This window comes from Amblyomma mixtum, chromosome 3 (genome assembly GCF_055824585.1).
Source record: "Amblyomma mixtum isolate Tamu chromosome 3, ASM5582458v1, whole genome shotgun sequence".
In the NCBI taxonomy this organism is placed as follows: domain Eukaryota; kingdom Metazoa; phylum Arthropoda; class Arachnida; order Ixodida; family Ixodidae; genus Amblyomma; species Amblyomma mixtum.
In genome coordinates this window covers 369005293-369029428 of record NC_143014.1, presented here as the reverse complement: position 1 = coordinate 369029428, position 24136 = coordinate 369005293, and the positions used below count along the sequence as shown (strand labels likewise).

Sequence of the window (24136 nt, the reverse complement as noted above, 5' to 3'; positions counted from 1 at the left end):
TCATGGGCTAGCAAAAATGGGAAGTGGGGCAGACATGGGACCTTCGAAAAGTATAACCGTGTGCACCAACAACCCACAAGCAAAAGAAGCGGGGCGAGTGCTTCCTCGGAGCAGGCCGAAGCCACACAATAAAGCATAGCACAATAAAGAAATCGGAAACAAGGCATCACACACTGCACACATGTTCAATAACCTGCAGTCATGTGGTGGAAATAAAGAAACTAAAAGCGTTAAGTGCACTGAAAACATAGCACAGCTGCCGCGGCGACTGGGTGGTTATGGGCCTCGGCGACTGATTAGGCACTGTCGGCTGCGGTGGCTGTGTTTCGAACTCTGCGAAAGGCACAGGTGAGCTGTGCAATGTCATTGCATGTTAAAGAAACCCTCGTGATCGAAATTAATCCACAGCCCTCCTGTACAGTGTCCCTCATGCCCCATCTGTTGCTTCAGGATGTCAAACCACAAAATTTACAATTTACAAACACAACACGCACACCTCACTGTTGTGCCCGCTCCTTGTAGTAGCGGACAACAGCAGCTCGAGCTGAAGCGTCGCTTGTGGTTGCAGTGTCATTGACGTCGTCTGGCTGCTCGTACAGAACGTTGGTGATTCTGGTGGCGAGGACCCACTGTGGCATGATGGGCTCGTTCAACTCCTCACAAATATTATTAGCACACAGCAGGCGCGAATCACGTCAGCAGCATTGTCCAGGTTACATTCCATTCTTTTCAAGCAGTAACGAAATCGAGCCTTCATCCTCCCAAGGGCACTTTCCACCACTCTTATCGCTTTTGAGAGCCGGTAATTAAATTCCTTCATCTCATCATCCAGGTGGGCCCGGTGGCTAAATGGCTTGATGAGATGTGATGTCAGGGCGACGGCCTGGTCACAAAGTATCAGTGGCCCGACTGGTGTTCCACTGATGCTTGCCACAGGTGACTGAAATGCCGGGCCTCTGACAAACTCTGTCAGGTTGGACTGCTCGTACACGTATGCATCATGACAGCGTCCAGGTGTGCCGACCCTAACAAAACGAAACCTGTACTTATGGTCAACAAGGACCAGCAGTATGATGCTATACCTGCAAAGTAACAACAATAATACAAGTCAGTCATAAGTAAGGAATAGTTAGATTTGTAATGCCCCCTTTCTGTCGACAGCAGATGTCTAACTTCGCGCTGTGACTGCAGCTATTTCAAGGTGGCTTCCTGGCTCACAAAACATGCCTGAAGACAATTAGTATATTTTGCAAGAACACTGCTGCGCCATCATAGATTCCCAACTTGAATGATATGGGGTACAGTAGGGGCGAGAACTGCTGATATTCTAATATTATCAGCAGTGTAAATCGACACTGAATGGAACTACGTTACGAGTACAAAACCATTTAGCAGCGATTAAGTTACTGCAAAGGCTAGACAGACAGTGCCTGATAATCGTATGTTCACTGCAAACGCACGTGCCAGTGTCGGCCCACCAAGAAATGAAAGAAAAATGATTACGCTGGGTCACCTTACCATCCTTTGTAGTTGTATTAGTGTGTTGCCTTCTCCTTCGGTGGCGAGACAGGAAAATGGCAGCCGTCCAACGCCCCAACTGCCTGTGGAAAGGCCAGCACGGCACTGCACTCCTTGATGTGGTCGGCGAGTCGCTCTCCGCATGGCATCGTGAGCCAGTCAGGCTCAAGGTCAGAAATCACTGCTGTACAGAATTCTCTGTATACGGTGTTCACAGTTGACCGGCCGACTCCAAAGAGGTTCGCGATCGACCGATCTTCAGCCGACGAGCACAGTTTGTACAAGCTAATGGCGACGCTCTTTTCGACGGAAATCGTCGGCCTCATGCCGGTGTCCTCGCGCTGAAGAGAGGGCCGACATGTTTCCCCTATAAAGCGGAAAGTGGCTGGAGAGACGCGGAATGATTGTTTAAAAAAGTTTTCGCCGATGTGAGGCAAGGTGTCCTCAAACCACCTCTATTTCCGGATGAAAATCCAGCGCTCGCGGTGTACAACACCACTACACGTTGCGGCAGAAGCGAATTGTCCTGTGAATGCAAGAATGCAACTTGTGAAATTTTTATTTATCTCATCGATGTTAAGATTATCTAACAGTATTTTTTCTAAAGTGGCTTCTGTTCTAAAAAGTTCCCGGTCTGCTAAATGAAGTTTCCAACGTCGCTGTTTTGTTGGGATGATTTCTGTTGGAGACGTTAAACTGGTTAGTACTGGAAGGTGATCACTGCCATATGGGTTGTCAATGACATCCCATTTAAAGTCGTTAAAAACAGACGGTGAACTAAAAGACAAATCTAAACAACTCATTTTCGCCGAGGTTGGGAAGCAATATGTACTTTTACCCCAGTTTAACAATCAAATACTACTGCTAAGAAAAAGATCCTCTATAATTTGGCCTCTGGTTTACACTTCCCCAGAAGGAGGAATGTCCATTAAAATCGCCAACTACCAAATAAGGCTCTGGTAGTTGCGCTAAAAGGTTTTCTAGCTCTATGTTTGTGACTTCAAGGTGTGGTTCCAGGTATACAGTGCACACTAATAGTTTTGTATGTAAGTAGAGTGGCTGCTACAGCCTCTAATTTAGTTCTAAGTTTCACCTCACGGGTTGCTATTCCACTTTGCACGATAATGGCTACCCCTCCCGATAGCCTGTTTGCATGCTCTCGGTCCCGCCGGAATAACTTATTTTTTTAGTAGATTTTTATGCTGCGGATCTAGGTTAGTTTCCTGCAGGCACAGCGCAACAGGGGAGAATGAAGTTAGGGTGTCCTTTATGTCGATGAAATTATTTAAAATTTCCCAACAGTTCCAATGAATTATGAATGCCATCTTGTGTGTGGAGGGTGAGAACTGGGTTTAGGTTGGCACCATGATTCGGAGCTTGACTCTTTTTTTCCAATCCAGGGAGTTCCGCCCTACCTGTAACGTTGACGGCACGGAGCTACCTCTTCAGAGGCGCTGGACGATCGTGCAGACTGCACGTGGCTCTTTGTGACAGACCTCGCCTCGTGGGCAGAGTCCTTGAGGTCCGTTGCCTCGAGAGGCAGCATGACCTGCTTTGGAGGTGGTGGAGTAGTGTTAGCTACTTCCACCATGGGCGAGGATGGCTCCGCCGCAGCCTCACTGCGTGAGGTCTGGGCAGGAGCTAGAGGCCGGTGTGATGGGTCGCCCCGTCGCACCACATCAGCAAAGCTTGCATGTACAGTGAGAGAAAAATTGCTTGCCATTCTGATACGTCTTCTTGCTTCTTTAAATGAAATGTTTTTTTTTCGTTTTCATTGTGATTTCTTTTTCCGTCCTCCACGATTGGCAAGACCTGGTGTAGGATGGATGTTCGCCTTCGCAGTTAGCAGCGGAATGCTGCTTCGCAGTTTTCGGACTGAGGCGTGTTCTTTTGAAGTCCATTTCGCGCACGTTTTGCGGCCACGACAACTCTGGGATCCACGGCCAAATCTTTGGCAATTGAAGCAGCGTCTGGGGTTGGGAATGTATGGTCTCACGGCAATCTTTGTGTACCCCACTTCGATGGAGTCGGGGAGTGTGCAACAAGTGAAAGTAAGTACTGGATGCTTCGTTGGGATTTCTTTGTTTTCTGTCCTTATTTTGATTCGCTGAACTTTGGTAACATTTTGATCGGTTATGCCATCCAGCATTTCCTCTTCGGTGATACCCAGTAAGTCAATTTCAGAATTCACCCCACGGACTGTGTTTAGTGACCTGTGGGGTGTGACGGAGACACGAATGTCCCCGAATGTCAGAATGTTTGAGAGTTTAGAAACTTGAACTTTGTCGCGTATTTCTAGGAGCAATTCTCCGCTAACTAGTTTCGTCACCTTGTAACCGGGCCTAAGGCTTCTTTGAGAGTCTTCGCAACCATAAATGGTGATATTTTCCTTGCTGGTTTTTCAGGATCTTCACTGTGGACTACGTGATATTTCGGAAAGACTTTTTCGTTTTGTTTACAAACTGCTTCGTTACTTCGGTACGCCCTCTCTTGAGAGGGCGATAGTTTGATGAAGGGGGGGAACCATAGGATATGTGTATTGTTCGGCTAAGGTGCCAGCCATCCACCATGGAGCCCAACAAGGGGACGGGACAGGTACTTGCAAGGAAGCCCTACCCACGCCAGCTGTACACCCCAACTATAACCAAATATGACGCAACTCAGGGTAGTTGGCCACACAGGGTTAACCCTCGCCGCCAGGAAAAAGGAAAAAACCAAGAAGTGTGAAGACATGAGAGTTGTGAGAAAGGAATAGGAAAGTGAAAGTTAGAGGGGAGGACAGGAAAAGGCGACTGGCGATTTCCCTCGGTCGGGTTAGGCTGGAAGTGCCGTCTACAGGAAGCTGGGGCCAAAGTGGTGTGCTGCCTCCGCCGAGGGGCCTTAAAGGTCCAAACGCTCGGCATTGGCTCAACCACCAGGATTCCCCTTTCCCCGGACACGGCGATGCCACGCACGGCTAAGCGCGGATACTCGGGTCCGTGGTGGCGCACTGCTCACCATCATCCCCCTGCGGGGATGTCCCTGCGGATGCTCGGGAAACCCCGTGGTGTCGCCACTCACCAACGTCTGCATGCTGCAGACGCCCCCCTGCGGGGAGAAGTAAGAGGTGTGTAAGTTTTCTCATTATAGTGTGTAATTACTGATATCCGACTGTAGTGATGCTGTGATAACTCTGAATGCAACAGCTTTTACACTTTTGTGCAATAATCAAGGTTACGTTCCTTTATGCTTTTTTTTATTTAGTCAGCTTTGTCACTGTACACATTGCAGCTGCAGTGATAGTTTTGAATACTCAGGTGTGCATTTTTTGAGGTTAGAGGTGTCTGAGTTCTCATTATAGTCTGATTAGTGATATCTGACAATAGTGATGCTGTGATAACACTGAATGCAGCAGCTTTTGCACTTTTGTGCGATAATCAAGGTTAAGCTTTTTTTTTTACAGTCAGCTTTACCACTGTAGACATTGCAGCTGCAGTGGTCATTTTCAATGCTTACATGTACGCATTTCTGTGAATAGAAGGTATCTTTAAAGTTTCTCATTTTAATCTGAATACAGTGACCTGCCACAATCACAAAGAGAACAGTCTGCTTACAAATTCATTTATTTCCATCAGAAATACGGGGCGAAGCAAAAACCTGTAACAGCAGCTTGACTAGTCATGGTGTCTAGCAATTTGCTGCTTTCGAATCCCCTGACTACTAACGAGGTTGGAAAATATAATGGGTGGTGATAATTGGCAGAATTGGCGGAAAATTCAAGACACAATCCTACACACAGTACATGGCACTGCAAAGGATCAAATATACAGAGCTTTTACAGTACAAAAATTAAATACCCAAGGACATATTCATAAGAAGTAAAGGTACATAATTTGAATGCAGAGGCTCGCATGCAAAATAAAAGAAAGTCTTCAAAGGCAACAAAATATTTTGCGATATTTACACAAACACGCACTTGAGGCTGTAAATTACTGACATCCAACAAGCTCCCTAGAGAAAAAGAAAGGCATGTAATACAGAGAATGGAGGTGCATTGGTGCATGGCACTGGTACCCATTTTCTTCGGTGGCCTCAGTTGCCCTATCACCTTCTCCCTTTTGTCTGTGCAGTACATGAGCACAATCCAGACAATTTTTGAGCCTAGAACAGGATCACTACCTTCAAGGAATAATGATATAGCCCTCCTGTTGATATCAACCCCAGATAATGTAATAAGTATAAATCTGATAATTCGCATCAGCGATCACAACCTCTTCCACACTGCTATTTCATTATGAATGAAAAGGAGACCACCTTCTAGAAAAATAAATGCAGATCATGGCAGATCGAACACTGAAAGCACTAGTGATACCCTTCGCAGTGGCTTAGTGGTTAAGGCACTCATCTACTGAGCCGGAGTACCCGCGCTCGAACCTGACTGCAGCGGCCGTGTTTCGATGGAGGCAAAATGCAAAAGGCGCCTGTGTGATGTCAGTGCACGTTAAAGATCCCCAGTTGGTCGAAATTATTCCGGAGACCTCCACTATACGGCACCCCTTCCTTCCTTCCTTCTGTAATTCCCTCCTTTATCCCTTCCCTTACAGCGCGGTGCAGGTGCCCACAGAGGTATACGAGACAGTTGCTTCATCATTTCCTTTCCCCAAAACCAATTTTAAAAATTTCAAGCATTAATGGCAAACTTGCACAATTTTTCGCAAGCTTCCGAAGTTATTTATTTCGCATGGTTAATGTCAACAGGGATTTGTTTATAAACACATTAGTGGACCTCAAGAACCAATACATTCCTACAATTACTGTAAAAATTGATAATCTAACATTGGCATCCTCATCATCACCTAATACAAGAAAGGCCGCCGCGGCGGCTCAGTGGTTATGGCACTTGGCTGCTGACCCAAAAGACGATCCCAGCCGCGGCCCTTGAATTTCAATGAAGGCAAAATGCTAGAGGCCCGTGTACTGTGCGATGTCAAAATTTCCGGAGCCCTTCACAACGACGTCCCTCGTAGCCTGAGACGCTTTGGGACGTTTAACCCTCATAAAACCATAAAACGGAATGAAAGATGAGGTTAGGCTGTCATCATATATAATGGATGAAAAGGGAACATGCAACTGCAATTAGTAGTCTTGAAAGGAGTACGTATTTGCGCGAAAGACGGGACGAAAACAAGGGAACACAAACGACATGTACAGCAACTTCCAACTAGTTTATTTCATAGAGAGCTATACATTTATACTCTAGAGGTCAAACACAGCGATAAAAACCGTCGCGTGCGCATTTCACGTAAGCAAACCGCCACCACAGGTGCTGACTGATTACATCAAAAGTTCAACAAACCCCGGCACTGCTATCAAGAAGGAAAGGAGAATCATGAGGTGATGAGGAAAAGTCACATTAAAAAATATCGTAGCAAAGCAGTGTCAAAACCAAAACCAAAGGCATGTCAAAGCGTAAAAACAAATCATCGTAGCAAAACCAGTGTCAAAAAAGGCAAAACACACCACTAAAAAAAAATTGCGCCTCTCCCGTAACCGAGAGTAGAGTAAGCATCAAATGTTAACGGTCCTAATACCCCTGTCACATGGGCACTTTCGATCCTCTTTGAGTCAATGCTCATCGAACTCAATGCAGATCGACGGTTGTCACATGGCCACTTTCAAGCGCAATCGAGTTCGATCCTGCTTGACTCGATGCCGGGCCCTCAAGAGTGCTTGAGGTTCCAAGCACAATCGAAAGCACTCTCGCTCTCACGAAGCTATAAAAATAAACGCTAGTTAACAAAACAAAACTACAACTGTTGTTGTAATTGATTAAAATGCAAGACACAACAGTTTCAGGCACTATGCCTGCTTATATGCAAACATATTTTTAAATAATCTCGACACTACACTCCAAGCTTCGCCGTCAGAGTAAACAACAAAGATGGCGTCCTCCTGCTCGTCGACGCGCAAACTGTAGAGCGAGCGCGAGACAGCCGCTCTCATCGACTGCTGGCTAGACCGCCTAGATAATTTCGGCGCCAGAAGAGAAACGCCGTAGTCTACGAAGAAATCGCGAAGGCGTTTCGAACCCTCGGGTTCCATCGCACAACAGCAGATAGAGGTGCGTCGCACGTCTGGCTACGGATTTGGCTGCCGCTGCCCCCGACTGCACAGTGTTGCCGGACATCACCTTGTTATGGTTGTTGGAGGAACATTTGGCGCCACCTAACACACATGAGGGAAACTTCTCAAGGAGCATTGAAAATGCCCGTGTAGCACCGGATGCTTCAAGCATGCTCGAAAATCTCGATGCAGATCGATTTCAATGAGCATTGAAAGTGCCCGTGTGACAGGGGTACAACACAGGCTCCATTGCTCGGCTTAAGCAGCTGCGACGGTGGCGGCATTGAAATCCAGGACGATGCAGAAGCGTACGCGGACACGACGAGACGCAGGCCTGACGAGAATGTATATGCAGCGCGTTCGAATACTCCGCGAGCGTGTATACATCTGCCTGCCAGAGGGGGAAAGGGCTTGAAGGCCAAGCGGCCGGTCTTTTACATGCGTGGATGGATGGATAGGAGCGCCCCCTTTGAAACGGGGTGGTGGCAATTGCCACCATGGTCAGCTTTTCTTTATTATTTTTTTTTTGTTTACTGTGTTGGCAATTCTGATTAAGATTCTCCATCCCCTTTGCCTACGGTTTCCTACAATTCTAACCTCATGCCACATCTCTGCTTTTCAGCCACCAATCCTCCAATCGCTTTTTGCTGACTTCCACTGCAGATTTATTTACATGAGCGTGCGTGAGTGTGGGACCGCAGCGCCATCCTTGGGGAGGGAGCGAAAGTTTTCCGCCGATAGCCATTCGCGCCCTGGAGCTCCCCTCTTTCTCTAAGCGGCCTTCTCTCAACGCCCCTAACAGATAACGTATGACAACGAAGTGTATTGTGGCATGTATGTGCTTTTTGCACGCGTTATTAGAAATCGGAAATTATAATTCCGTGCATTATCAAATGCACAGCTCGACTGATATCTAGATAAACACTGAGAAGACACTGCCAGCAGTTATTTTTTGTGACTCGTTTGGAGAGAAACCGGCGCTTGTATGCCGGTCCCGTAGGAGGGCTTCGAGAGTCTCGTTGAATCTTGGTAAGTCTCGTACGGTGCCTGGATGTTCTCGTTTCAGAGCCCGGATGATGGCTCTCGGTCTCGGCGTGACGTCACCACAATGCCGACAACGGGAGCTAAAAGCATTTCATGCTTAAAAGAACAACCGGTCAACAGGGTACAAAAACGCATTACAACAAAAAATTCAAACAAGAATCGAAGGCTAGGCCACCCAACAACAGTTCGGCCCGAAATAAAATGGAATCCTGAGGCGCAGCAAAATTTACACGTGCCCGTCTAGAAAAGTCACCTCTTTGTTAAGAAGTAAGAGATGCAGTGCTAATGTATTTATCTCCGGAGTTAGTAATATGAAATGCCTCAATAATCTCCCTCCGAAGTTTGGTCTTTGCATGTGCCAAAATCGTGGTGCCTCTAAGCAATGGCTTGCATTTGTGACTGATGACGTGCTCGGGAAAGCGACGTTTTTCGTTGTTTTTTACAGTCCTCTTGTGTTCACGCAGTCTCTCTCTGACGCACTTTCCTGTTTGTCCTATGTATACGCTACCGCAAGACAAAGGAATGCTGTATACAACATTGGTAGTGCATTCAACATATTGTTTTACATGTTTCTTATTGCATGATTCATGCTTTCTAGACAGGATGGAGCAAATGCCACACAGCTTGCTGGGGGAAGAAAAAAAGGACCTTCACATCATATCTTAGGCCTATCTTCTTCAAGTTATGTGAGATTCTATGAAAATAGGGAATGACTTTCATGCACTGTCTAGGTGCGGTAAAGTTCGAATCCTTCTTGTTGCCTTGTTTTGTCTTGTGTAGAAGATTCACGGAGACACTTCTGATGGCATCAGTGGGGTAACCTGCTTTTTCTAGACGGGAGATCTGGCCTTCAAAGCTGTTTTTTTATGAAGTTCGGGCAGCTTTTGTCGAGGGCTGCTTTGAGAAGGGTTGTAACGTTTCCCCTTTTTATGAGCTTAGAGTGGACATTTTCATAGTTGGTTTGGTTGGTTTGTTGGGGTTTAACGTCCCAAAGCGACTGAGGCTATGAGAGACGCCGTAGTGAAGGGCTCCGGAAATTTCGACCACCTGGGGTTCTTTAACGTGCACTGACATCGCACAGCACACGGGCCTCTAGAATTTCCCCTTCATCGAAATTCAGCCGCCGCAGCCGGGATCGAACCCGCGTCTTTCTGGTCAGCAGCCGAGCGCCGTAACCACTGAGCCACCGCGGCGGGGCGGCACTTTCATAGGGAAGCAGAGTTTTTTTTCGTGCGTGGCTTGTACTCATAGCACAGATTGCAGCCAGGTTGACCGAAGGTGGCCTGTAGATCCAAGAACTGAATACAATTTGCTTGTGGCAATTCCCAGGTGAGCTTTAGGCCCTTAGATTCAGTGGTGAACAAATTCACTATCTCTGGCACCATTTCTTCTAAATTCCTGTCTGATGAAGCATCGAGGATGACTAAGTAATCGTCCACATACCTCAGAATTTTTACAATTGCCGTCCCTGTTAGGTTATTCTTGATCCGGTTGTCCGTGGCAGACAGGTATAGGTCACAGAGCACAGGTGCAACAGCAGAACCTACGCAAATTCCGTCCTTCCGCACGTAAAATTTTTCTTGGAAGGAAATCGCTGTCGAATTGAGGTAAAATTCCAGCACAGTAATGAAGTTATCGGTGCTGATCCCGGAGGAATTCTGGAAGCTAATTTAGTTGGTAGATGCAATCTTCTGCTGAACAGCTTCAAGCAGGTTTCCGTGCGGTACCGAGTAATACAAATCTATAGAAAACGCCGAAGTGGAAGAGACGATGCCTTCGACAGCATTGGTGGCTTCTGTGGAATTTTTCACCAGGAAAGGGTCTTCGAGCGGCAGACACTTGAGTTGCAGCTGCAAAAACTTGCTCACATTAGCCTGCCAGGTGCCTCTTTCTGAAACAGTAGTTATTAACGGGCATTCTGGTTTGTGAGTTTTGAACGAGAAGAATACATCCGGGAAACCCTTCGATTTTTCTACGTCCTTTCTCACGCTGTCTAGGGAAAGCTCCTGGAGTATCTGCATCGCGGTAGATTTCTGTTTCTTCGGTCGAAACAGCAGTTCTTTGAAATTTTTGTCCAACACCGTCTTCACTTTTCCATTGAAGAGGGATTCAGACATCACAACAAACCCGCCTTCTTTATCAGCTTGCAGCACTGTGGCACCGCACCGCGGAATGGCCTTAGCTGTCTCCATGATGGGTGGCTTTCCTCTTGGTCCCGTACCGGAAGTCCGCACAAGGCAGTCGACGCCGTCCCCTATCATCCTCACCTTGTTGGCTTCAGTTGTTAGTTATATGGGGTTTTATGGCGCATAAGCAACTATGGCTATCATGCGCCAAACACAAGGTTAGATGATGTTATGTTAAGTGTATAGAAGTTACATTATATTAAATTTAAAACATTGGCTTTCTTTAGAAACTTACAAACAAGTGAAAACTCGACATGTGTTTGCTCGCCTAAAAGCAATGCGGGATGAAATGGAATGTGTTCATTGTAAAATACCGTAAAAAATTTTTTCGAAGTTCTTCGAGATGCGAACAAGAGATTAAAATGTGATTCACTGTGAGCTCCTCTCCACACATTTCACACACAGGTTTGTCTTTTTTTTTAATAAGAAGTTATGGGTGATGTGTGTGCGGCCTATGCGTAAACGACATAAAATTACTTCGATAAAACGTTCTTTATGACGGCATGATTTCCATTCTTTCAAAATAGTCTTTACAGTATGCAGCTTGTTGTTTCTTTCATTCTCCCAAGAAGCTTGCCATTGGGCTCTTAGTTTGCTATGCACTAACTTCATGTAATCCCTCGGAGGCAAACCCACATGTTTCACCTCCATGGCTCTGGCTTGTGCAGCACAAGTGTCGGCTCTCTCATTATCCCTAATGCCAACGTGACTGGGAACCCAGCAGAATTTTATAACATGTTTTTGTGCTGTGACCTTTACTATATTGTGTATGATGCTTCCAATCAGTGGCTCTGTGGCATTTTTGGTGTTTAATGCTGTAAAGACGCTCAGTGAATCTATAAATGATGCTCTTTTTGATGTTTTCATTTGCTATTTTCTGTACCGCAACACAAATGGCATAACACTCCGCGGTGAAAACTGCAGCACATGAGGGCAGTCGTACTGCATTTTCATTTTTTCCTTGTATTACTGCGCTTCCTACATGAGCATGAGTTTTTGACCCGTCAGTACAAAATGACGCGTAATTTCTGTATTTTTCTTGTAGTGCTAAATATTCTTGTATTATATGGTCGTGTGGCGTACAGGTATTACTGAGGCGTGTTAGTGTGACGTCACACACTGTAGGGAGAGTGTACCACGGTGGTAGTGCTTCGTGTCTTGGGGCAATATTTTTGATTTCGTTTATTATGTTCAGAGTGGCATTTTTCTTCGAACCGCAAGAGCAACGGCTTAATCGCTTGGGGCTTGTTGTTGAAGAGCATTCGGGATGGGCATTTCGTGACAATTGGGTAACAGAGATGTTTGGGCTGAGAAAGGATTTTGAGGATGTATGTACAAGTTAGTGCAGTTCTTCGATCTTCTAAGGAAGGTTGATTAGTTTCCACATACAGACTTGTTATTGGGGAAGTTCTGTAAGCACCGGAAGACAGCCTTAAACCAAGATTGTGGACAGGATCGAGTCGTTTTATGTAGGACGGTCTTGCTGAGCCATATACTATGGACCCATAGTCTAACTTCGAGCGAACCAGAGAACGATATATATGTAACAGGGAAGCTCTATCAGACCCCCAGCGTTTTCTTGATAGTATTTTCATCACATTGAGGGCCTGGGAAGCTTTTTTCTTTAAGCTGTTTATATGTGGCAAGAAAGTGAGTTTTTTATCGAAAGTTATCCCTAGAAATTTGTGCTCTTGTTTGAACGGTAATGGGGTTTGGTTTAAATATAGTGTGGGGTCGGCCTGTAGGCCTCGTCTCAGAGAACAGAACCGCTACTGTTTTCTGAGGGGAAAATCTAAATCCGTTTTTATCTGCCCAGGTAGCCAGTTTATTTATTGTTATTTGTATTTGCCGCTCACAGGTAGGTATGCTGGAAGACGTGCATGCTATTTGGAGGTCGTCTACGTAAACTGAGTACATGATGGATTTTGGGATTACTTTTCCTATGGAGTTCATTCTGATGACAAATAAGGTCGTGCTGAGGATGCACCCTTGGGGTACACCAGTTTCGTGGTAAAAAGTCTTGGAGAAGGTTGCGCCTAGGCGGACTCTGAACGTGCGATTGGTCAGGAAGTCGCTCAAACAGCTCAGCATCCTGCCGCGGATACCTAGGTCCGCTAGGTCACGGAGGATACCGAACCTCCACGTGGTATCGTAAGCCTTCTCCAGGTCGAAGAAGACCCCGATACAGTGTTGGTTGTGGATGAACGCTTCCCGAACTGTGTTCTCGAAGCGGACAAGGTGATCGGTTGTGGAACATGTCTTTTTAAACCCGCATTGATGTATATCTAAATGTTGCCGAGACTGAAGGATGAAGGTTAGTCTGATGTTTAGAATGCTTTCGAATGATTTTGCTATGCAGCTAGTGAGTGCTATTGGCCTGTAACTGGTGGGACTAGTTGGTGGTTTGCCAGGTTTTAGGAAGGGTACTATGATGGCTTCTTTCCATGCATAGGGAATTTCTCCACTGATCCATATTTTATTGAAAAATTTTAGGAGAGCCTCTATGGCAGTCTCAGAGAGGTGAGCAAGCATGGCGTAATGTATATTGTCTGGGCCTGGTGCTGTCATTTTACCGGATGTTAGTACTGTGTTTAGTTCCTGCATCGTAATAACCTGATTGTAGTTTTCGTGTATGCATGTTCCAAAGGGAAGTTTTTGTTTTTCTACTATTGTGTTGTGCTTTTGAAATGTTTGTGCATAGTTGGATGAGCTTGAAACTGTGGAAAAATGCTCACCCAATATGTTGGCCTGTTCTTCTAATGTTGTTTGAGTACCGGGTGTTGTTAGCATTGGAAATGTGAATGGAGTAAAATTTCCAGTGAATTTCCGCACCTGCTCCCACATTTTCTTGGATGTTATTGAGCTGTTTATGGAGGATATGTACTGTTGCCATGATACCCTTTCTGTGTTCCGTCTAATGTATCGTGCTTTGGCTCTAGCCCTTTTGAAGGTGAGCAAGTTTCCTGCAGTGGGATATCTGCGAAGGTTGCCCCAAGCCTTGTTTTGCTGCTTTTTAGCCAATGAGCATTCAGTTGACCACCAAACTTTATGTGTTTTTCGTGCAATTTGAGACGTTTGTGGGATGGCTTCTATTGCTGCAGACATTAAGCATGTGACAAATTTTTCATTTAGTTCTTCTATAGTAAGGGTTTCGGCATATTCTTTTTCTAGTGTGGCCTTCGTTCTGAAAAGTGCCCAATCGGCGAGGTGAATTTTCCAACGCCGTGGCTTCGTAGGGAGGATGGATGTAGCTGATGTTAGCTTTAAAACCGTAGGTAAGTGATCACTTCCCCGAGGGTCGTCTAAAACATCCCAAATAAAATCATTAAAAACCGATGGTGATGCAAACGCTAAATCTAGGCAGGTCATTTTTCCAGAGCTGGGGCAGCAGTACGTTGCTTTTCCCGTGTTCATTAAACATATGCTATTTGAAAGAATAAAATTCTCGATGAGCTGACCCCTGGAATCAACATGCTCACTTCCCCAGAATGAGGAGTGTGCGTTAAAATCCCCAATTATGACATATGGCTCAGGCAACTGTCCCAGAAGTTCTTCTAGGTCATGCATGGTAATTGTGTTGTGTGGTGGTATGTACACAGAGCATATTATTGTTTTATGGCTAATGATGTTTACTGCGACCGCTTATAAGTTCGTCTTTAATGACACCTCTCTTGCAGGTACATCGCTTTGCGTAATAATAGCGACGCCTCCTGAGAGTCGGCTAGCTTGTACTCGGTCCTTCCGGACAATATTATATATTTTTTAAATGTTTGTGTGCTGTGGCCCAAAGTTTGTTTCTTGCAGGCACACAGCTGTAGGTGCCATTGTTTTGAGCATATCTCTACAGTTCCATTGCATTAGATACGCCATTGTGATAAGTTGGGGATTGGGGAAAGTCACTTATTCTCAGGAGCAGTGATTCGTGGTTTCCCTTTCTTCTCTAGGGAGTCTCGCCGCCGCTGCAGCGGTGGGGAACTAGGAGTTGTATCCATCGCCACTTTCGTGGCGCCGGATTTCCGCGGAGAATCCGCGGATGCGTGTGTTTTAGATGTCCGCGGACTTTCGCTGACATCCATCTCCTCCACGGTGGACGTGGAGGATGCTTCTTGGTTGCGATGGCCCGTGGTCTTCGCATTGGTCTTTTTTGCTGGCACCGCTGAACCAGGCCCTGCTCCAGCGGCAGAGTCTCTTGGGCCAGCAGTTGCCTTCTTAGGGGGGTGGGGCGACAGGTCCAGTTCAGCAGAGCTGTTCTGGGTGTCTGTCGCCGAGGATGCCGCTGCTGAAAGTGGGGCCTGAGGGCCTCCGGCGAGGATCGCGTGGTCTTCCCGCGAAATTTTCAGCCCTGTGGACTGTGTCACTGACTTCTGTGGTAGGGACTTGGTTGTCGACCCCAGGTCTTTCGGATCGACCTGTGTGCCGACAGAAACCGAAGGCGGCGGCGGTCCCCGCGTCACCGCTTCGGAGTATGTCCCTTTCTGTTGGAAAGAGACGCGTTTTTTTGCCTCAAGGTAGGACAGGTTTTCTGTGGTCTTCAAAGTTATGATTTGTTTTTCTGTTTTCCAGACTGGGCACGACCTGGAGTACGCGCCATGTGCGCCATTGCAGTTGATGCATTTTGGTGTACGTTCGCATCTTTCTTCTGTATGTGCGTCTTCTGCGCATATGACACAAGTAGGTTTACCTCGGCAAGCCAACATGCTGTGTCCAAAGCGCTGGCACTTGAAACATCGTCTCGGATTTGGTATGTATGGGCGGACTTTACAATGGAGGTATGCGGCGTGGATGGAATCAGGGAGAGTTGTGCTATTGAAAGTTAGGACGATGTGTTTTGTCTTGATTTCAGCATTGTTTCTCCGGATGGTTATTCGTCGGGCTGCTATTACTCCTTGTTCAGCTAGTTCTTCTTCCATTTCCGCATCCGTAATCTGTAGGAGTTCATATTCAGATATGACGCCCTTTGAGTGGTTCTGGGTGCAGTGCGGGGTTACCTGTATGCTCATTTCTCCAAGTTTCTGTAAAGACATCAGTTTCGTGCTCTGTTCTTTTGTGTTTATTTCTACAAGGAGATCTCCGGTTCGCTGTTTTTTTGCTTTATAGTTTCTGCCTACACAGTTCTTTAGAGTGTTGGCGATCACAAATGCAGACAGGTTTGCTACAGGTTCATCTGCATTTGAGTCAACCATGAAAAACTTTGGCTTCAGTTGCTCCTGATGCTACGTTCCTCACGAGTTCAAGAAGTTGTGGTCTGCTGGTGCTTGGTTCATAGCTGAACTTAGGACTATAGACTTTTTCTGGCAACGACACATCTCCCAGAATGGTGAGCGTGCTTGCAGTTTCTCGCCGACTTTTATCTCTCCGAGGCAGATTGGCAACCGTGCAGCGCCATTAGAACTCAGTAGACTGGGCAGCCAATTTCTTGTACCCAGTGATGTTTCGATATTGTCTTGATGGCTCGGTGCTCTCCTTCACAATCACTTTGAGGAAATCTTCAAGCAGTCGGGCCTGATCCAAGTACTCGGATTTCAAAATTTTGCAAATGCGTCTAACGTGACCCCACGACGGCTTCGCAAACCCAAAAAGACGCTGAACTTCCAGCGGTGTTTGCTTTCTTTGGATGCCATATGTAAAATCTTGCTTGGCAGACCGTGCTGGCAATGAAATTAACGCACGTGATGGCCGGGTCCAGAGTCTTCTGAGTGGACAGAACAGAGCCCAATGTAGGAGAAAGATACTCAATTAAAACTCTAATCTGAGCGAGTTGGTTCATAGCTTGAAAGGAGTACGTATTTGCGCGAAAGACGGGACGAAAACAGGAGAACACAAACGACATGTACAAAGCGCTACTTCCAACTAGTTTATTTCATATAGAGCAATACATTTAAACTCTAGAGGTCAAACACAGCGATAAAAACCGTCGCGTGCGCATTTCACGTCAGCAAACCGCCACCACAGCTGCTGACTGATTACATCAAAAGTTCAACAAACCCCGGCACTGCTATCAAGAAGGAAATGAGAATCATGAGGTTATAAATGAGGAAAAGTCACATTAAAAAATATCGTAGCAAAGCAGTGTCAAAACCAAAACCAAAGGCATGTCAAAGCGTAAAAACAAATCATCGTAGCAAAAGCAGTGTCAAAACAGGCAAACCACACCACTAAAAAAGAAACAACCGGTCAACAGGGTAAAAAAACGCATTACAACAAAAAATTCAAACAAGAATCGAAGGCTAGGCCACCCAACAGCAGTTCGACCCGAAATAAAATGGAATCCTGAGGCGCAGCAAAATTTACACGTGCCCGTCTAGAAAAGTCACCTCTTTGTTAAGAAGTAAGAGAGATGCAGTGCTAATGCATTTATCTCCGGAGTTAGTAATATGAAATGCCTCAATAATTTCCCTCCGAAGTTTGGTCTTTGCATGTGCCAAAATCGTGGTGCCTCTAAGCAATGGCTTGCATTTGTGACTGATGACGTGCTCGGGAAGGCGTCGTTTTTCGTTGTTTTTTACAGTCCTCTTGTGTTCACGCAGTCTCTCGTTGACGCACTTTCCTGTTTGTCCTATGTATACGCTACCGCAAGACAAAGGAATGCTGTATACAGCATTGGTAGCGCATTCAACATATTGTTTTACATGTAGTCTGTACTCCACGCACACATGCTTGAACCACTGGCCAAACCTTATGGCGTGCTGACACCAGGCAGGCTCCACTGCCAGTGGACTTGGCCTGCAGCACTAAACAAAATCCAATAATGTGCTTCGCACAACAGTGGCACCCTGTGCGCAGTTGCGTGCCCTCGTCCTCTGCAGTTGGAACATTGCAGAGCTAGACGCTGCCTCTCGCCAGGAGCCCTCACGAACATTTCCGAATGTGTCTGTGCAGCGTAGCCAGGAGGGCAGTAGTGGCTAGCTGAAGTGCTCTCCTTACAAAATAAATTATGCAGCACGCATGTTGCGTTCACTATATTGTCCACATTTTTCAAGTCAAGGTTGATGCGCCTCTCAATGATCCACCACCGAGATGCCAAGATGCCCAAAGCGTTTTCAACACATCTTCTGCAAAAGAAACAATCACAATTTTGCTTGAAAAACTGACATGTGTCTCACTTTTTTCACACCAAGCAAAGCTTCGTGACTCAATACACTGATTCTAGCACTTATAATATATCGCATGCGTGCAAGTCTATAATGCTAACTGCCAACTGAGTGAGGCCAGAAATGCAGTTAAATTTACTGTTAGGTTTTCACTTTAGTGATACATACCGTGCACGGATGAGGCGCTAGTTGAACACCTCTTTGGCATCTGTGCGGCTCCCTGGCAGTGGCCGCATGAAATCTGGGCGCAACTGGAAGGCCTTATCGCCTTCTCCTACTTTCGCAGTCGAGCTGCACGAGGCAGATTGAGCTTGCCCTGATGGAGACGTTGGCCAATGGGGGAATCCTTAAAGATGCCCCCATCACCGAGTCTCCCAGGTGCACCCACGTCCACCAGCCGAAAAGGTATCTGCAGTCCACTACGGCCAGCTGAGCGATGGAATGGGTACCCTGGAAATAAGTGCGAATACAAACACTGAAGGCTGGGGTGCACAGGTGTCACTGGAGCGAACAGTACCGAGTGCAATGACCTGGCACATCATCCACCCTCTACCACGTCTTGACCCTCTCTCTACACCCAAAGCAGTTGACAACCTTCCCCCGGAGTGAGTTCACTGCTGGAGGGTTGAAACTTTGTTTCTTGCGTTTCTTGCAGTGTGTTACAATTATTGTAACATAGTGGTTTTTGAAAAAAAATACAAGAAAACGGCTTTGCCTCCTCAGAATACGCACTTGGAGTCATTCCACACAGAACACCAGTTCAGACCACTCACAAATTCATTACACTGTAGTGATAAGTTTGGCGTTTCACACTATTGCCCAAAATGTTTCTTTTTTCGCACACACTGATTTAGATTGCACAGCTTTTATTTCCAACAGTTTGAAGGGCTGTACGCCCCTTGCCTAAACACGAAACAAAAAGCACAACTGCCTTCCCTCCTGAAGGTTGCATCCACTTCCAAAACAATTATCGTTCTGCCATAACATCATTACAGTACTAATTTCCCACTTATCACGACCACATTGAAAATATATATTGAAACAGGACAGCGCTTGTCCTCTGTCGACCTTTCTTTGTGTCTGTAGTTTTTTTTTCTCTCTTCAATCATTATGAATTTTTATCACCTCGCCCAGCTCAACATTCTGCTATTCGCCTATGCTATCCGTGGTTTCAGCTATTGCAGAGTTCCTAAAAATGCATGTCATAACAAACCCCTCATTTCCCTACTCTTTTCTGTTCAAGTACGTTCTTCATGTCACATTTCCATAACTGATATTTTTGTAGCTGTTAAGGTCCTGCTTTTTCTTCCACTAGCTCAGTGTGACTGTTCCACAGTCATATGTGGCCCTTTCCATGCTCGTTGTTCCTTGGCAGCAGTGCAACAAATGGATTACTCTGTTTTACATCACAACATGCACATACCTTGCTTTCATACTTTATAGTTGAAATAAAGCCTTCCAGCATTCTTCCGGCATTTTATTTCAATGTGTTTGGCATCCTCCCCTCCCAGGCTGTTTGGGAATTGCCACAGACTCCAGAAGTCTGCAGCAATTTCCTTCCATTCATCCTCTGTTGGAGCCTGCAATACGGAGGACTAGTGCGTAATGAAAACTGAAATGTCTATATCGTAGCACTACTGTACTAGAGGGTAATGTTGACGCACCTTCATGTAAATTGGAGCGAGCACCTCCCAGAGCACCGTGCATTTGAGATGGACTGCCCGTGTGGTTGTTTCGAACCCCACCCTGAACGCCATTGCGGCATCTTTAATCAGCATTCCTGATGGAAGGTACAGAAGATGTGGAAAATCACAAGAATTTCATCAAGTTCTAAAGCGCACGCACACACGCGCGCGCGCTGTGCTACTCTGGATTATTACAGCCAAGCAATCTCCAGTACAATGTCAGTAGACAAGCGTCGTCTGCTCAGAGCCGCTCATCGGCCACCAAATTCTTAACCGCAGTACCCACACAGCGTCCCTCCAGAAACAGTCCGTCCTTACCGCAGCGTCAGGGCGAGGCGCTCGCCAGACAATATGGGCTCTCTGCGCAGCCACTCTTTCGTAAGGCGACTTTCTGCCATTGCGTGCAGGGAGTGAAATGTCTCCGGTGACATCCGGTAAAACTTTTAGAAGAGCGATGTATCGCCGTCTTGCATCACCTTCATCTGCAAGAATGCATTGAAGCTTATGCAGTTGCGCTCCTTTCATTTCTTCACCAGGAACAACTTACCGCTGTGAAGAATTCGCTTTCCTCAGCGCGCCGCTCCCAGACTGGTAACACCCACCACTTGCGGGCAAGAGCTGCGATTTTCTGCTGCCACTCAATTTCGGACGGGGAAAAGTGCGGGGGAAATGCGCGGGAGAAGAGCACGCGGGGTAAACCGCCAAAACCAAAACTCCACAACCAAGTACCAAAAGTTTACGTAAGAGTTCAGTTAAAGAGTCTATATTCATTGAAAAATCTGTACATACATTTTAGTTCGCATTTTTGTGCAAAAAATTTTAATCCTTACAAATAATGCGACTCTTCTTATAGGCTTAAACAGCGTTGCGGTGTATTATGTCAGCAACACTGATCGTCGTCTCCCAGCGACGGAGCGACAGCCAGCCGTCATCGCCGCGCCGCCTCGTCGCTTCGCTTACTTTTTCGCGTACATGGAGCTCAGTCTTAAATTTGCTTTGAAAGGAAAACTTGCGAACTTAACAGTCACCACGATAGGCAAAACTGCTTGTCGCTTGCGCTCTATGGCATTCTCGGTTTTCTTTTTGTTTTTGTTGGAGATGACACCATGTTCGAGCCATTTTTAAGTCACCGCCAGACAAGGCTCTGATCGGCAGTTCCAGTGGGAGAGGAAACGGCGTGTTGCCGCCTGTCTTCGAGCGCTAAACTTGGAGCGAAATCAATTACCAGCAGGGCCATCCACTTCGTGTCAGCTGGAGACCCCTGCAACGTGCGTTGTGAGTGATCTGTCCAGAACCCCTACATCGCGCGAGCCTGGTGCGAAGAACTGGCGCTTGTCAAGCGATCTTCGGGCAGACAGTGGAGAAGTGGCTTATGGTGTGTCATCGAACAGTGAGAAGCACTGTGGTGTAGGGGCAGCCTGCTCGTCATGCTCTTACAGTGAGGATGGGTTGGCGTGGGGCTGGGAAGCTGCGGAAGGTATTCCCGGCGTTGAAGGAGGCATGCCTCCTGGGCCCAACTCCTACGACAGCAGGCTTCTGGACTGTATGCGCTTCCACGGAGGGCGGCGTAGGTGATGCTTATGACATCACAGAATTCAGGCAGAAGCTACAGATTTGGACAGTGCAGTCACAGTTATCTCATGCCGCGGTGACATCGCTGTTGAAAGTCATGCTGCTGAGAGGCTGCGCAAACTGCATTTGAAGGTAGTCCGTGTTCACAGCAATGGTAAGCTGTACTGTAACTGCTGTTGGAGCAGAAGCAATAGCATGTTATTGCTGTATGCCACAAGTATCCAGCAAATATCTTGAAAGCAATGATAACTTTGTATCGCAGCCTTTTGGGATACACTGGTTGGTCTATAAGAGTTGTCTGCCACTTTTCACCAAAACTGCTTCCCCTGTCACTTTATGTATTCTCTCGAAGATGTTATTACAAAATGAAATGCGGTTAAGAACAGTTATCAAATCTACTAAGACTAAATGAAAAGTTCTGTTTATTCTGCAGCCAGACCATTTGATTGAACAAATTGCATGGAAGGGGAGGGGTGTCCTTCCAGGTGAAATTGCTTCTTTTACTTGTTTTTGGTTACTGTAGGAACTAAAATATTATGTGCATGTATTGAACGTAAAAAATATTCTCGTTTTACTAAAGAATTCAGGATGCTATTGAAGGCATTATATATTGTCATTGTGGAAATGCTTTGCACGTATGCTGCAAAATACATCAAGCATAAGCTGCTAATGTCGGCTTGGAGGTATATTACTTTGACCAAGATTGATTCTTTAGGTCAAGACACTGAGATGCATCAAGCGGAAGAATCGAAGTTTTCTCACTGAAGCACAAAATGAGCATTGTAGTCAAGTGTAAACATCAATAATTATTTATGAAGTATTATTTTTGTCTGTTGTTCCTGCTAGCGTTTCTATACAAACTGAATTGATGCATTACGTGCATTCTGCTGAGGCCGCTCAATCACCCATCATGACACTGTTCTCCTTCCCCAGCGCAGAGTAGCAGGCCAGATAGTCAACTTTCCGGCAGAACTCTGCGTTTCCAAGGCAAAAACGCATCTGTTTGAGGTTGCATATATCAGCCAGATTATTGAGGACAGCCGTTATACCTGATCTATTCTGGCACTAGGTATGCTAGAACTTGCTGCACGTTTCTTGCATAGCACAGTTCATATGCATGTGGAAATTTTCAGCTTGGATACAGCTGCCAAGTGTTGCACTATATTAGCTGTCTACAGTAGCAGCTGTTATTGTTCTTGTTCTAGTGGCTGTTAGGTGTAGCTGTACATGTAATGGAGCTTAAATATGGAGAGCAGAAGTTTTTCTATACCGCTTTAGAGCGGATTTGTTGTGATGACAGCCCCAACCTCCAACAAAAAGGCCTCCCTATAGGCCTCCTATAAGGAGGCTTTTTTGTTGGAGGTTGGGGCTGTCATCACAACGAATCCGCGTTATAGCGCTATAGAAAAACTTCGTTCAGGTGAGCAGACAAGCCTGCAGGGTGAACACCATAACGATAGGCCTGTGTAAGGATATGGAGCCCACTAGCTATAGGGCAGCCTTTTTGTTGTATAGTTTGGGGCTGCCATAGACTGGCTTTCTCCGAAAAGGACGGTAGGCAGGGAGTAGTTAACTACTTCGAAGGCGACGACCTATGACTTCTTTATCCTGATAAACAAGACGATTCGTGGAGATGACAGCCCCAACCTACAACAAAAAGGCGGCTTTTTGTTGTAGGTTTGGGTGGTCATCACCGCAAATCCGTCTTTTTTGATACCATGAAGAAGTCATAGGTCGTCGTCACTACTTGCTGCCTACCGTCCTTTGGGAGAAGGCCATTCTGTGTGGTTCGCGTTAGGCGATTACATCCGCCAGAAGCTGCTGGACTGCGTCCATGCCCGACGCGCTCCAGTGGACGCAGTCCAGCCGCCGGGCCGCTTCAATCCTCCTGACAAATAACAGCCGTTATTTTGAACCGAAAATACTGACTTCTTTACTTACTTTTCGTAAAAACCGTATTTCACGCGATTTTTGCGCAGTGTGAAGAGGCGGCGTATCGGCACTGGCACAACATTGTCTGCGTAGAAATGAAAGCAATCATTATATTTTAATATAGACTACGTTACGAGCTAACTTACCGTGGTTCTGTTGGGTTAGCCACGTGTTCACTACCTTCTGTGGGCTGCACGGGCTGCTGTGGGCTGCACGGGCGATAGGCGGCAGCGTGAGCAGAACAACCACGGCAGAGCGCCCGCGCAGCCACACCACAATCTCCCGCAAGGTGGCCACGAGCCGCCTTGCGTCGCCCATGGTACGCGCCTGCAAGAAAAAAAAACAGAAATGAGTTTGCATGCATAAATGCCGATGTCGTAAACAAGCGTACCCTGGTAAGGTCGTTGGTGCCAACCAGGACGGCGACCATGGGCTCCACGTGAGCCACCCTGCGTAGTTGCCTGAGCAGACTTGCCGCAGTCCCTCCTGGCATTAGGGTAAGATTTTCTGCGCGGCGAAATTGACGAGTAGTTAGGCACTGCAGTTTCAGAAAATGAACCATATTTGCTTCTACGGCCATCCTTACCGATCTGGCTTCGCGGAAGTCCAGAAGCACGCTCCGTAAACCGCAGGAGCATGCTGTCTCCAATGAGCTGAAGCTGGTAAAGTTACGCGGGTTGGTTTTGAAACATCTGAGTCACAAAGAAAAAAACCACTCTTAGGGAATCCCCAGTTATGCCGCGAGTATATGGAAAAAGCGATACTTACTGCTGATGATCGAGGATCCTTGTGACGGGACGAATGGTCGCAATGCGGCTGCTACGCTGCTGGCCCGTAAATTATCTTCATGGGTGCGCCCGGTGACCTCTCAGCTTACGTCATCAGCGCACGTGTTTCCAGTCTCGTGGACAAAACTGGCGCTGTACCAAGAAGGCTCTTACCCGAAAAAGAAAGGCTGCGAGGCGTCTCTAATCGGGGACAAAGGCGGCCGGGGATCGCTCGACAC

The 24136-nt window shown here is 46.5% G+C and overlaps 1 pseudogene; it reads right to left on the bottom strand.

The window, feature by feature from the left end:
• Nucleotides 1–497: 497 nt before the first annotated feature.
• On the bottom strand, nucleotides 498–23623 carry LOC149356725 (uncharacterized; annotated as a pseudogene).
• Nucleotides 23624–24136: the final 513 nt, after the last annotated feature.